We start from the raw sequence: 16165 nt of genomic DNA, 5'->3' as shown, positions 1-16165 counted from the left end.
AACTACCCGAACACTTAGGCACGCAGGCAGCAGAGCTTGCGGCCATCGCATATATAGTTGAGCACCCAGATTCCTTCCCCAGCCCAGCAGACATATATTCGGACAGCCTCTATGTCTGCAACAGCCTCACGGAATTTCTGCCCCTGTGGAAAGCAAGAGGATTTGTTTCCGCAGACGGAAAACCCCGCCCCTCAGCCCCATTGCTCCGTCATATTTTAGAAAGAGCCCAGAACAGGACCTTTGGGATCATCAAAGTCCGCAGTCACCATCGTTCCTCCCCCCCTGGAAATGTGAAAGCTGACGCACTGGCTAAAGCAGGATGCAGGCATGGATACCTTTGGACACCCCCCGAAAGCGCACCAGTGAGTGCAGTTCAGGTCTCACAGACAAAGATCGAGGATCTAGTGGAGGCCCAGAAACAGGACAGCAATCCCAGGGAGATTGTAAAAGGGAAATATCCAGCACCCTATGAGAGATTTAGAAATGCACTGACCACACATGACGGTGTGGTGTTAAAAGACACCCTTTATGTGGTTCCTGAACAGGACAGGAATCAATTGATTTGCTTGTTCCATGACGGTCATGGACATCAAGGAATCGATCCCACTACAGCCCATCTCAAGCAGCTTTGTTGGTGGCCGAATTTAAAGGAAGATGTAAACCATTACATAGAAAACTGTCTTATCTGTGCCCAGAATAAACCGGACAGATGTGACAAAAAGGCTCAACTCAGCCACACCCGACCCGTTAATGGCCCCTGGACTAACCTCCAGATCGATTTTATAGGACCATTGCCCCCTTGTAGGAGTGGCTATAAATATGTACTTGTGGTAATTGACACATTTACAAAATGGGTGGAAGCATTCCCAGCCCACACAAACACGGCAGAAACCACAGCCAAGACTTTGACCCACCACATCTTTACAAGATGTGGACTCCCCTGCAGCATTGAATCAGACCAAGGTTCCCATTTTACGGGACGCGTCATGCAGAACGTCCTCACGATATTTGGCATCACCCAAAAATTCCACATAGCATACCACCCACAGTCGAGTGGTATCGTGGAGCGCATGAATTGGACCCTAAAATCCACCCTCAGAAAAATGGTCCAGCAAACACGACTTGGGACTCAGTTCTCCCTTTTGCGCTGATGTTTCTGCGTAACACAATTTCTACTTCCACAGGTTACACCCCACACACTCTCATGACCGGACACCCCATGAAAGGCACAGAATATTTATTAGGTTTGGACTTGACCAGCCCCGAAGTGACTGCCCTCACACATGAGAAAGCCGTGGAGCAATTAATTGACAATGTTAAAAGGGCTCAGCTAGCAGCCTCAGTAAAATTGGGCACAAGAAAGAAACAGAGCAAGGCTTGTTTCGACAAGACAGTGCATGCGACGGAGTATAGTATCGGACAGCAAGTGATGCTCTCTGTATATAACCCCAGCACATTCCTGTCACCAAAATACTCGGGTCCGTATTCCATTGCGGATAAAGTAAGCCCTTCCATTTATAAAATAAAGTACCTCAATGATAAGACTGCGTGGTTTCATATAAACCAGCTGAAGGCATATGGAACACAGTTGAACCACGCACACGTCACGCTCGATGCAGCACACCACACCCCGCCCACAGCCACGTAACTCTACCAACCCCCACCACGTCCAGCCCAACCACAGACTCAACCTCGACTCCACCCCCGAAATATACACTCTGCCCCGGAACGCCCACAGACTGCAGCAGCAGGGACAGCGACTGTGACTCGGACGATAGCCACAGCACGCCTCCCTACTATCCCCATGCAACAGGACCCACACCCAGCAATTCGGACTACAATCCAAGTGATCCCTTCATGATCACTTTCCGGAATAAACCCCACCACCGACCACCGAACCACATTGACAACCCCGATTTTGTCCCCGCACAACTAGACACAAATTACTGGCACCGTGACAACTCATACCGACTCGTCCGCAACGACGAGAGCAACCCCAACTCACACCATGCAGCCCTTTCAGCCCTAATCCACTCCAGAGTTTGGCAGCCGGGAGAAGACGACGACCTTGGGTCTGACTCCCAAACCGAGAACCTCTTTGCGACCCTGTTCGCAACCGAGAACTGAGGTGTCCAGATGATGTTTTAAAAGAAACCACTTGGGAGAAGTGTTGTCCTTTCTGATGGAATCTGCAGAATGTTTTATGTTGTTTGTAAGTTTTGTTAAATGTTGTATGTCCGACAGGAGAATTTTTTTTCTCACTGCCCAATGCCTATTCGGCCGAAAGCTCTGAGGACTTGCCTACAGAGACTCACCAGTACAGCAGAAACCTCGGAGAGCTTGTCTGCAGAGACTAGTTACGGAACCAGATGCCCGTTCATAACTGCCCTTTTGGTTCGAAGGATAGAACCACTACGGCAGCCCCACCACGATGACTATGATTTTTTTGCCCGCTCTTGTCGGTTGCTCAGGCAGTGGAGAAACGGCTCGAGACCCGCCCTGCCTGGGAACCCCCCTCTGGTCCTTTACGCAAAGAGTGGTGAGGCCGTGGAATGCCCTACCTGCAACAGTAGTGAACTCACCAACATTGAGGGCATTTATAAGTTTATTGGATAAGCATATGGATGATAATGGCATAGTGTAGGTTAGATGGCTTTTGTTTCGGTGCAACATCGTGGGCCGAAGGGCCTGTACTGCGCTGTATCGTTCTATGTTCTATGGTCAACTACGCTCGGGTAGGAGAGACATGGCATTGGTAGCCGTCCTACCCGGGGACTCCATCCAACTCTTACCCGTCACGGCCCATACGCACCTCATTTTGGCCTTTTTCAGTTCAAAAAGTTGTGTTTTGTTTAGGTAACCTTTAGGTTGCCGTCCATCTGCTATTTACATCCTGGAACATTTGGATGCTAAATCAGCATTGGTTCATTATTGGGAAGTGTGCCGTGTCCTAAAATTTGTTTGAGAAAAAAAAAAATGAGGGAGTCACACATAGTGACCAATTATAAAGGGAATAATTGGCACCAAAAGGACAGACACACTAGCGTACAAGATATTAAACAAAGATAGTTACAGACACTATGCTTGTTTCTACAGAACTCCAGAAGCTCCAGGACCGGAGAAGACAAAGAAAGAAAAGGAAAGAGAAGAGCCATGAGGACTTCCTTCAAGTGGATCACCCGTGTGCTTTTGGACATTTGGTTGCGCGTGACCGCGAACCCCATGACTTCAAGACCCCCCAGCCGCTAATGTTTCACTATCTCGCAGTACTCAGAGCCCAGTCACCAGCGACACTACAGCATCTTGGTGTGCCAGGTTTATAACCGGGTACTCTCTGTCCTATGTAATCAAAACGTTACTAGCATTAGCGATACTCTGCTGCATTGTGCAGACTATGCGTCAACGGAAATGGAGAAGGAGAGCCTACCGCGCTCGAACCCCGGTTTATAGGATCAGATCCCCTATGTTCGGTTACAACCAGACCCCCGACCCCCGCGATCTATAATAAAGTACATTCACTTGTGTTTATTGTTATTGTAAATAAAGAACTGTAAAGAATTTTTTCATGAGCAAATTGTATGACCCTGAGCTTGACTGCCAAGCCAGGAAAGACTGTATGAAATGCTATGATTTTGTTGTATGATTGAGGAAGGTAGGATAATGGAATGTTTAAGTGAGTGTAGTATATTAAGAATAAGTTAGAGGTTCCCAGTTTATTGTTTTGTAATGCATGTCCCTGTCTGACATAGCGCCCTTAGAATTATTAGTTAACATTTTTTTGCATAGCTATGGTCAGTGCAGAGGCCATGAAGGAAGTGTCTCCCCCCCACCAGGTCAGGGAATGGAAAGCAACATAGTGATGTTATCCTTCACGCTTCGCGTTAGGATCACAAGGAGGGAATGTAGCCAGTTAAAATGGCTAACTCCCGATTTAGAATGGCTAACCCCAATTTAAAATGGCCAACGGCAAAGGCTGATGGGAAAATCAGCCAACAGGACTAAAACAAGCAGCTACAGGTAAACTGTGTATTCACCTCTGGGAAGGCCAGACAAGGTCGATACCAGTAACCATCAGCACAACAAAATACCAGCCATCTGCATACTAATGAGCAATCCCCGGGAACAATGTGCAACATTTTGAACACAAAGCCAACCCAGACTCATCAGCACCAACAGAAGCCTACACAAAGGGAGGTGAACGATCACCTCAAGACCGCCCATCGATCAAGGAATCGCTCCAGCATTGGAGAATATCGAACCAAGTGATTGGGACAAAGTCCAATCACTTGGAACCAGGTACAGGTTCCGCCCCGAAAGGCGGGAAGCCCCTGGGGACTATAAGAATAGAGTCCAAGTTCAAATCAGCCCTTCTTCTGCACACCTTCAGCATCCTCCTGCACCCTTCTGCTTCTTCTTCTGACCGGGTCACTCAGCAACACAGACCAACCCTTGACAGTGACCGGTCCAGCCATCGCGAAACATCCCGCAAGTCTTACTTCAACGCCCTCAACGAGATAGGCGCTCCTAGCTATCAATCTGTACCAGCTTCGAATCCCGCAGGCTCAGAACCCGAACGAAAGGCCATTCGTTTCCCTGACCTGGTGGGCCATTTCCAAGTTAAGTATTGGCCTGTTAGCTGTAGGAAGTAGCTTAGACGTAGAATTTATGCATAAGTATTGATTACTGTATATAATAAATGTGCTTTGATTTAACTCTTACTAAGCGGTGTATTGGATTATTGATCATTACTCGGACTTGAACCACGTGGCGGTATCAGAAAGATACCTGGCGACTCAAGAGCAAAGGTGATAGAACAGAGCAATTAAACTAAGGCTAAAGTTAGCAACAACAGCACGACACTCCCGTCTGCATCAATGGCTCCGAAGTGGAGATGGTCAATAGCTTTAAGTTCCTGGGGTCACCATCAGCAACAGTCTGTCCTGGTCCACTCACGTTGATGCAGCAGTCAAGAAAGGCCAACAACGTCTCTTCTTCCGACGGAAGCTAAAGAAATTCAGCATGTCTGCATCGACTCTCACAAACGTCTACAGATGTGCCATTCAGAGCATCCTATCTGGCTGCATGACAGCTTGGTATGGCAACTGCTCGGCCCAAGATCGCAAGAAACTGCAGAGTGTGGTGAACTCACCCCAACCCATCACACAAGCTTGCCACCATCCCATTGATTCTGTTTACACCTTCCGCTGTCTCAGAAAGGCAGGCAGAATTGTCAGACCCCTCCCAACCAGGCTTTGCCCTCTTCCAGACCCTTCCATCAGGCAGAAGATAGAGACGTCTGAAGAGCCGCATAGAAATAGAAATAGCCTTATTCCCACAATGACTCTACTTGTAAGAATACTATTCACAACCCCCTATGCTGCTCTTGCTCATATATTTGCTTTGCTTGGCCCGTGTTCCGCACTGTAACCAATCACTATCTGTCAATGTACTCTGTCGATTATTCTTTTTGTCTATTATATACGTAGTGTACATTCCTTGGCCGCAGAAAAATATTTTTCACTGTATTTCAGTACATGTGACAATCAATCAATCAATAGAACTGTTAATTAGCAGTGAATATAGTCATGGTTAGGAGGTGGGTAGTCGGGATGGAGTCAGTGTGGGAGCAGGTGGAGGCAGCCTCTTGTAAGGGCACAAGTTAGTGGCACTGTTGATGGCGCCTTTGCCGTTCTCGTTGGCCAGGTACTCCACGAGCCTGGTGGTGGTGGCAGCCCTGAGGGTGTGGGGACAGTGGCTGCAGCATCTGCGATTGGAGGGTGCCTCAGTCTAGGCACTGATTTGTGGGAAACATAGATTTGCACCGGGGGGGCCAACATGATACAACACACACATGGTTCCAAGGGTGGCAGCAGGCGGGGACTGAATGGTTTGGGGACAGCTTTACTAGTCTAGACGAATTGGAAGAGGAGTTTGAGCAGCCCAGCTGGAGTGGGTTCCGGTACTTACGGGTGCTGGATTATGTTAGGAAGCAGGTGCCGTTGTTTCCCGAACTACTGCACACGGGGCTGCAGGACAAGGTGGTGTCAAAAACAGGAGTTAGCAAGGGACGGATGTCGGAGATTTATAAGGATGTAACGGATTGGGAGGGAGCCCCAATAGAAGTTAAACAGAAGTGGGAGGAGGTTTTGAGGAGAGTGAATGCATCCTCTTCATGTGCTGAGCTTATACTTATTCAATTAAAGTAGTACATAGGGCACATATGACGGTGGCCAGAATGAGCAGGTTCTTCAAAGGCGTGGCAGATAGGTGTGAGCAGTGCACGGGGAGGCCCGTGAACCATGTCCACATGTTTTGGGCGTGAACGAAGCTGAAAGGGTTCTGGCAGGGGTTCGCTGACGTAATGTCCAAAGTGCTGAAGGTGAAGGTTGCCCAGAGTCCAAAAGTGGCGATTTTCGGAGTGTCGGAAGACCAGGGGGCAGAGAGGCTGATGTTTTGCCGTTTGCCTCCCTTGCAGCGCGGAGACAAGATTTTATTGGAGTGGAGGGACTCAGGGGCGCCGAAGCCAGGAGTGTGGGTGAGTCACCTCGCTGAATTCCTTAGGCTGGAAAAAAAATCAAGTTCACCTTGAGGGGGGGTCAGTGTGTGTGTGTGTGGGGGGGGGGGGGCTAGAGATGAAAGCTGTTTATCGACTTGTTCAAGGAGAGGTAAGACTTCAGCAGGGGTGCTATTTATTTGTTATAAGATTTCATGTTTGTTCTCTTTTTGGTTAAAAAAAATCTTTATTTGTGTCACAAGTAGGCTTACATTAACACTGCAATAAAATTACTGTGAAAATCATAGATTATCATAGAATTTACAGTGCAGAAGGAGGCCATTCAGCCCATCGAGTCTGCACCGGCTCTTGGAAAGAGCACCCTACCTAAGGTCAACACCGCCACCCTACCCCCATAACCCAGTAACCCCACCCAACACGAAGGGCAATTTTGGACACTAAGGGCAATTCATCATGGCCAATCCACCTAACCCGCACATCTTTGGACTGTGGGAGGAAACCCACGCACACACGGGGAGGATGTGCAGACTCCGCACAGACAGTGACCCAAGCCAGAATCGAACCTGGGACCCTGGAGCTGTGAAGCAATTGTGCTATCCACAAGGCTACCGTGCTGCCCCAAGCCAAATCCCCTAGACACCGCACTATGGCACCTGTTCGGGTACACGGAGGGAGAATTCAGAATGTCCAATTCACCGAACAGCACGTCTTTCAGGACTTGTGGGATTAAACGGGAGCACTCGGAGGAAACCCACGCAGACACGGGGAGAACGTGCAGCCGGGAATCGAAGCTAGGTCCGATTAAGTGGCATTTTTGGAAGAATTTTGCCACGGCCACATAAAACTAGCGAGCAATAGAAAGTTGATGTCAATTAATGCAGAAAGACGCAAAGAACTTGCAATTATCTAGCACCTCTGAACATATAAAATGTTCAAGAGCACTTCAAAGGGTTGTTTTAAAACAAATTTGACAGATCAGCACAGAGGCACTAGGGCAGATGATCAAAAGCTTGGTCAATAGGTAGGCTTAAAGTACCATTTAAAAGAAGGAGAGGTGCAGCAAGGCAGAGTAGCTTAGGACAGTCATTTTCAAACTCAGGGTTGCAGGGTCATCGGTCACAGCGTTCCCGATTGTGGGAAGAAATGTCCAATGGCCACGACCGACTTTTTAAAATGCCGAGTGCCCCGTGCACGATTGCCCCCTCAGCAGTGCACAGGCCCGGAGCCCAGTGAGGCGGAATGCCTCCTCCTGACGTCAGCGTGATGACCCAGGAGCAGGTTCTTTTTAGATGGAGTCTTCCTGCCTGGAGCGGCGGCAGAGAGCAGTTCACACTGACATCGTGCGCTCTGGGTACACGTGATATTCCTCCATTGGTAGCTGCCAGCAGTGCTGGGGAGAGCTCTAGGACCTTTAGGGGCAGCACGGTAGCATTGTGGATAGCCCAATTGCTTCACAGCTCCAGGGTCCCAGGTTCGATTCCGGCTTGGGTCACTGTCTGTGCGTGGGTCATCCTCCCCGTGTGTGCGTGGGTTTCCCCCCACAGTCCAAAGATGTGCAGGTTAGGTGGATTGGCCATGATAAATTGCCCTTAGTGTCCAAAATTGCCCTTAGTGTTGGGTGGGGTTACTGGGTTATGGGGATAGGGTGAAGGTGTTGACCTTGGGTAGGGCGCTCTTTCCAAGAGCCGGTGCAGACTCCATGGGCCGAATGGCCTCCTTCTGCACTGTAAATTCTATGATAATCTATGATAATCTATGACCTCTGATGAACAACCCATTAAGAAGCTGAAATCAGGAACAAAGCAATATAAAGATGATTTCTTGAGGCATGGGTTCATTAATTGCTTCACTGCAACGCAAGATGCAAAGGTCATGTGTGTTACATGCAGGGAAGTACTGGCAAATAAAAATTTTAAACCCTCAAACTTTAAAGGCATTTGAAGGCTAAGCATGGCGAGTTCTAGGACATTGCTCTTGAGTTTTTTCAACGGAGGCAATGAGAACTTAAATCAGCATCTGTAGTCCTTAGCAGAAATGTAGCATTAAATGACAAGGCAAATGAGATTGTGAGGACCAAGCAGGCTCAGTGAAAATGGTGGGTCGTGAAGGTTGGTCAGTTGGTAAAAATGGGACCCGGGGAAAACGTTTGAAAAACATTAGCTGAGGAAGGGAATGCCAGAGTGTAGGGCCTAGGCAGCTGAAGGCATGACCGCGAATGATGTAACAATGGAAAACCTCAGTTTAACACTCTCTCAGCTGGTATCTCCATACTGAAGTGACGCACGGTAGTAAATTGGTTAGCACTGTTGCTTCACAGCTCCAGGGTCCCAGGTTCGATTCCCGGCTTGGGTCACTGTCTGTGCGGAGTCTGCACGTTCTCCCAGTGTCTGCGTGGGTTTCCTCCGGGTGCTCCGGTTTCCTCCCACAAGTCCCGAAATATGTGCTATTAGGTGAATTGGACATTCTGAATTCTCCCTCAGTGTAGTACCCAAACAGGCGCCGGAGTGTGGCGACTAGGGACTTGTCACAGTAACTTCATTGCAGTGTTAATGTAAACCTACTTGTGACAATAATAAAGATTATAATAATCTCGTCTCCCCCACCCATTGAAATTAGACCACACAATGATGTTCTAATACCATATATTTTTGAATTAGATCAATAATCCGACAAGCAAGCCACCTCACCCAAAATATTTTTTAAAAGTCACGATGCATTAGAAAATCTACTTTCTAGATTTTTTTAAAAAATTCATGGGATGTGGGCATTGCAGGCTGGCTCAGTTAGCATTTATTGCCCATCCCTGATTGCCTCTGAAAATGAGAAAAATGAAACAAATTGCTTGTTACAAGTCGGCTTCAAATTAAGTTACTGTGAAAAGCCCCTATTCGCCACATTCCGGCGCCTGTTCGGGAAGGCTGGTACGGGAATTGAACCGTGCTGCTGGCCTGCCTTAGTCTGCTTTCAAAGCCAGCGATTTAGCCCTGTGCTAAACAGCCTCTGAGCTGCCTTCTTGAAATTGTGTGAACTGCACAGTGCTACTAGGGAGTGAATTCCAGGATTAGTTTTACCCAGCGACAGTGAGGGAACGGCCAATATATTTCCAAGTCAGGATGGTGAGTAACTTGAAGGGGAAACTCTAGATGGTCTTGTTCCCAGGTGTCTGCTGCCCTTGTCCTTCCAGATGGTAGTAGCCCTGGGTTTGGAAGGTACTGCCTAGGTAGTTCCTGCAGTGCATCTTGTAGATGGCACACACTGTTGCCACTGTTTATCGGTAATGGAGGGATTGGATGTTTGCGGAAGGGTGGCAATCAAGCAGGCTGCTTTGTCCTGGGTGGTGTTGAGCTTCTCGAGTGCTCTTGGAGCTGCATTCATCCAGGCAAGAGAAGAGTATTCCATTACATTCCTGACTTGAGCCTTGTAGATGATGGTCAGGCTTTGTGGAGTCAGGAGGTGAATTACTCACCACAGGATTCCTAGTCTTTGACCTACTCTTGCAGCCACAGTATTTATATGGTTAGCCCAGTTCAGTTTCTGATCAATGACAAGCACAAGGATGTTAACAGTGGGGGATTCAAAAATGGTAATGCCACTGAATGCCATGGGGTGAGGGTTAGATCCTCTCTTGTTGGAGATCGTCATTGCCTGGCACGAGTGGTGCGAACGTTACTTTCTAATCGTCAGCCCAAGCCTGCTAATGTCCAGGTCTTGCTCCACTTGGACATGGACAATCATTTGATTGTTACATGAATACAAACATACACACGAACGTTGGAAATAGGAGAAGTAGGCCATTCAACCCTTCGATCCTGCTCCGCCATTCAATAAGATCACGACTGATCTTTTGTGTTTTGAATTCTGCATTCCCATCTATCCCCAATAAATACTTGTTAGGCAAAGGAATCAAAGGTTTCAAAGGTTATCTACCTCTGCCTTAAAAATAATAATTTTTATTGTCATAAGTAGGCTTACATTATCACTGCAATGAAGTTGCTGTGAAAAGCCCCTAGTCGCCACATTCCGGCGCCTGTTCGGGTACACAGAGGGAGAATTCAGAATGTCCAATTTACCTAACAGTTCGTCTTTCGGGACTTGTGGTAGGAAACCGGAGCACCTGGAAGAAATCCATGCAGACACAGGGAGAACACGCAGGTTCCGCACAGACAGTGACCCAAGCCGGGTATCGAACCTGGGACCCTGGCACTGTGAAACAACATTGCTAACCACTGTGCTTCCTATTCAATAACCCTGCCTTCACCTCCTCCTGAGGCAGTGTGTTTCAAAGTCACACAACCCTCAGAAAATAATTTCTCCTCATCTTGGTCGTAAATGGGAAATTTCAAAACAATATCCCCACAGTTCTGGTCGCAATCACAAGAGGAAATATCCATTCCATGTCTACCTTGTCGAGACCATTCAGGATCTTATATCCGCCAATGAAATCACTCTGCACTCTTATTCCAGCAGATACAAGCCCAGCCTATCCAAACTTTCCGCATAAGGTAACCAGCTCATTCCAGGTATTAATCTAGTAAACCTCCTCTGAACCACCTCCAAATAAGGACATCAAAACTGCAAGTATTTGAGATGTGGTGTCACCAATGCCCTCCATGACTGATGCATAACATCCTAATTTTATGTTCACTTCCTCTCATAACAAAGGGTGGCATTCCATTTGCCTGTACCTGCAGACTTAACTTCTGGTAGCTCAGGCATGAGAACACCTAAATTCCTATTGTACCTCAGAATTCTACAGTCGTTCTTAGTATGGAGAAATCCAGAATAGATATCAGAAAAGGGTGGCCTTTGGCATTTAAACTATTTTAACACAGATCAGGTATAGTTGCTGCCTTTGGATCTCATGAGTTATGCAGATACATGTAGATTACAAAAATACATCACCTTGAACCAAACTTCATTTTAAAAAATCATAAATGTAGATCAAACACATTCTCCCCATGTTTGCGTGGGTTTCGCCCCCACGATCCAAAGATGTGCAAAGTAGGTGGATTGAACACGCTAAATTGCCCCTTAATTGGAAAAAATGAATTGGGTACTCTAAATGTATAAAAAATAAATAAATAAAATAAATGTAGATAAAACAAGTATATATATTGAATGAAAAAATAATCAAGGACCTTCTTTTCAACTGGTGCATTTGCCACATTGCACTACCAATTTAATTAAAATACCACAACAAAAGTCATTATTTCACTGGTGCACAGCTACTCAAAACAGCCAGTATGGATCTCCTGTGAAGTCGAGCACAAGAAGAAATTCAAGACAAAGAGGAGGAAATGATGAGCGTCTTACAGGTGGTGGCACTCCCATGAATCTGTTACCCTTGTTCTTCTCGGTGAAATGTGTAAGTGCATGATAAAATAGGACTGAGCCAGCACAGCTTTGACAAGGGGAGGTCATGTCTGACAAATCTGTTAGTGTTCTTTGAGGAGGTAACAAGGAATTTAGACAAAGGAGAACCAGTGGAAGTGATTTATTTAGATTTCCAGAAGGCCTTTTGATAAAGTGCTGCATAAGAGGCTGTTAAATAAGTTTGAGAGCCCATGGTAAGAGTAAGATTCTAGCATGGATAGAGAATTGGCTGACTGACAGAAGGCAGAGAGTGGGGATAAAGGGGTCTTTTTCAGGGTGGCAGCCGGTGACTAGTGGTGTGCCCCAGGGGTCAGTGCTGGGACCACAACTATTCACAATATACATTAATGATCTGGAGGAAGGAACTGAGGGCACTATTGCTAAGTTTGCAGATGATAGCAGAGGAAGAGGTAGTATTGAGGAAGTAGGGGGGAGGGGCTGCAGGAGGAGAGCGGGCAAAGAAGTGGCAGATGGAATACAACGTGGTAAAGTGTGAGGTTATGCACTTTGGAAGGAGGAATGGAGGTATAGGCTATTTTCTAAATGGGGAAATGCTTAGGAAATCAAAAGCTCAAAGGGACTTGGGAGTCCTTGTTCACGATTCTCTTAAGGTTAATGTGCAGGCTCAGTCAGCAGCTCGGAAAGCAAATGCAATGTTAGCATTCATGTCGAGACGGCAAAAATACAAGAGCAGTGATGTACTGCTGAGGCTGTACAAGGCTCTGTTTAGACCCCATTTGGAGTATCGTAAACAGTTTTGGGCCCCGTACCTAAGGAAGGATGTGCTGGCCTTGGAAAGAGTCCAGAGGAGGTTCACAAGGATGATCCCTAGAATTAAGAGCCTGTAATATGAGGAACGGTTGAGGACTCGGAGTCTGTGCTCGTTGGAGTTTAGAAGGATGAGGGGGGCTCTTATTGAAACTTACAAAATACTGCGAGGCCTGGATAGAGTGGACGTGGAGAGAATGCTTCCACTTGTAGGAGAAGTAGGAGGTCATTCACTTTGCCAGCAGAATATTTTTAAATAGTAAAAAAACAGTATTGGAAATGTCAGTAGTAGATTGTTTCAGGACATCCAAGTTGACATGCAGGTACAGCAGATAATTGGGTGGGCAAAGGGTTTGGAGAAAAGAGTTGTTAATGTACAGAGCTATAGCGAGGCTACAGCTGAATTACTGTGTATAGTTATAGCCTTAATATTCAAGGGAGGATATACTTGCATTGAAGGCAGTGCAGTGAAGGTTCATTAAATTGATTACTAGGATGAGAGAGCTGTTCCAGTGGAGAGAAATTGACTTCTATTCTTTGGAGAGGTGATTTCACTGAAACCTTTCACAATGAAAGCAAGCAACAGGGTAGGTATTGCTGAGAGGCTGTTTCACTGGCAGGGAAGTCTAAAACTTTGGCGTGGGGGGGGGGGGGGGGCTCGCTATCTCAGAATAAGGGGGTCGCCATTTAAGACTGAGATGAGGAGAAATTTATTCACCTGCAGTATAACGAGCCTGCGGAATCTGTTACAGTAGAGAACTGTGTATGCTCAATCATTGAATACCGTATATTCAAGGGTGAGATTGATATATTTTTTGAGTCGAAGGGAATCAAATATGTATTGGTCAGGAAAGGGTCATGGCCAGTGATCTGATTAAAAGGTACAGCAGGTTCAAAAGGACATATTGCCTACTTTTGCTCCTATTCCTTATGTCTTAAATCCTTTAGCTCTTCTTCAATAGTGTAAACAACCAGAAAGGGAAGACAGGGCCTCAGATTAAGATTACATCTAAAAATCAGCACCTCTGATAGCGCCAAGTTGGTTCTGCTTTGGGGCCATTAGTCTGGATTGTGTGCTGATGTCTCAGGGCTGGGGCTTGAGCTCACCGTCTTCTTCTGACAGAGGCAAGAATGCTGTTGATTGTGTCGAAGCAGGAAAATACACCAGGTCCAAAACATTTCCATAAATTAGTCTCTTGTCCAGATTGGTAACTCTCAATCTTTAAGTCAATAATGCACGACATGCCTGGTTATTGATTTTAACTTTTAACCAAATTGAACAACTACACTGCTTAGTATAGTCAGTAAATGTACCTTAAGGTGAGGGTTCTGAGCTAGGCACACCCGAAGGTCAAGGTCAAGGTTCCTCCCCCCCCCCCCCCTCCCCTCCCCTCCATTCTTTAGACATTTTAAGATAGGGAAGAGGAAACAACAAAATAAAATTGCTCAGGTCCCACTCCTGGTTGTTAAGTGACGACTTCTGTGAGAAAATATACAATTGGGTACAGTTGTATGCGGGTTACTTTACATGCCTAACAATCCAGAGGAATGAGTTTAAATCCCACAAGTTAGGGAATTCAGTTAATGACATAAATCAGGAATTGAAAAAGCTCTCAATAGCGATGACCAAATTACTAGCTCTTCCTAAAAACCCAACTTTAAGATCCTTTGGGGAAGGATACCCGTCACCCTTACCCAGCCTGACCTACATGCACCTCCAGACCCACAGGCCTAGCACTGCCCCAAGACTGGAGTGATCCAAGCAAGTCCACTGCCACCTTCTCGAGGACAAATGGAGATGGGACAGTAAATAAATACTGGCTTGTGACATCCAAATCCCGTCGATAAATTAAGATGCCGTACAACATTTCCCACTTACATCCTCCCACAGTCGAACACCAAGGAAGCAAACATTAGGTCCAGTGATGCCCCCACAACCGAACAGCCTGTCAAATACTCAACTACTTTTACAGACAGCAGGGCTCTCTGCTGCGTTGAAAATGATTAAACACAAACATACACAACACACTGCACAGGCCAATTATTATTGCTACTGGCCTGAGAAAGGTCTGGATAAACAATCCCGAGACAAAACTCAGTGAAGTCTTGGTATGACGCTGCACATTTAGACACCGACTCAGTGCGGACGTCCCCGGCGCGGCGAGTCAGGTCACATCTTCCACAGAGAAGTGGAATCATTCACTTGCGCGCCAACATCTTTCCCGAAAAACAGAGATCGCACCAGGCTTTGTTTGGCTGTCGCTTACCTTCCGTCTCCTCGGATCAGGCAGGAGTGGGCGAGCAGCAGCGGGGAGGCCGAGGGGGCTGGCCCGCTGTTTTGTGTGTGTGCGGACGTGCGGGATTGGAGTGAGGAACAGGCCGGAGCCTGAGGCCTAGGCCCCCGCGTTTGCCTCCTCCCTCCTCACGCGGGCACAGACACACACACACAGTCGGAAGCTTTGCTTTGAAAAGACCGGGCGACGAGTTAACGCAGGCGGGGAGGCGGGAAGGAAGAGACAGGTGACAGCGGCCCCGGCTTTTCAAAACAAAAAAGAGGAGTTAGTGGTCCGAGGTTCCTTCCTTTCCTGCCCCCTACCCTCTCTGCGTGCGTACGTGCGTGCGGTTAAACCCGACGTCTGCTGTTTACATTCAATCGTCCAGCCGACGTGTAGCGTGCGCGCGCCGTACGAGGCCACGCACGGATCGGCGCGCGCAGGCGCAGGACTGACTCGCTCGCTTTCCGCCGCAGCCCGCCTCCGCCGCCGCTGTGTGCGAAGAAAGCGCGTGACGTTGGCGGCTGACGTCAGCCGAAATGACGTATCTCTCCCCCCCCCCCCCCCCCACTTCACCCTGGCCGATTTTGAAATTCCCGCCCAACCGCCGCGCTTGACGGGCTTCCGCGCTCGAGCGGGGTGAAGGGACCGGCACAAGTGCCCCCCTCCCCCCGGGCTTCGTTTATTAACCCAAGTGTATTTTCGTGTCAGGGATTGTGATAATGAGGGGAAGTAATTCCCTTTTTTTGTTTTTGCGCACTAGCATTAGACAGGAAATCAGAGATGAGTCTGATTTGCATACAGATTGGGTGAGTCAAATTAGTCAGTGCAACAGAGGAGGAATTTCTGGAGGGTATACAGGATGGTTTTCTGGACCATTACGTTGGAGAATCAACTAGAAAACGGGACATCTTGGACAGGGTGTTGTGCAACGAGAAAGGATTAGTCAGCGGTGAGAGAACCCTTGGGGATGAGTGACCATAACATGTTGGAATTCTTTATCAAGGTGAATAGTGAGGAAGGTGATTCAGAGACCAAGGTCCTCAACCTCAATAAAGGCAACAATGATGGAATGAAGTATGAATTGGCTATGACAGACTGGGAAACATTGCTGAACGGAAGGATTGTGGACCGGCAATGGTAGGCATTCAAGGAATGAATGGGCGAACTCCAAAAGTTGTTTATTCCTCTTTGGTGCAAGAGGCCAAACCATGGCTTACCAGGGAAATTAGAGGTA

The 16165-nt window shown here is 47.3% G+C and overlaps 1 protein-coding gene across 2 annotated transcripts in view; it reads right to left on the bottom strand.

Moving 5' to 3' along the window:
• Window positions 1-15357, bottom strand: part of oser1 (oxidative stress responsive serine-rich 1) — a 76654-nt gene extending 61297 nt beyond the window's left edge. For both annotated transcript variants that reach the window (XM_072515277.1, XM_072515278.1), the window contains exon 1: window positions 14923-15357. The gene's annotated coding sequence lies outside the window, so the exon portion shown is untranslated. The remainder of the gene's footprint in view (window positions 1-14922) is intronic.
• Window positions 15358-16165: the final 808 nt, after the last annotated feature.

The sequence above is a fragment of the Scyliorhinus torazame genome, chromosome 8 (genome assembly GCF_047496885.1).
Source record: "Scyliorhinus torazame isolate Kashiwa2021f chromosome 8, sScyTor2.1, whole genome shotgun sequence".
NCBI classification, from domain to species: domain Eukaryota; kingdom Metazoa; phylum Chordata; class Chondrichthyes; order Carcharhiniformes; family Scyliorhinidae; genus Scyliorhinus; species Scyliorhinus torazame.
This window is presented reverse-complemented; position numbering and strand designations above follow the sequence as displayed.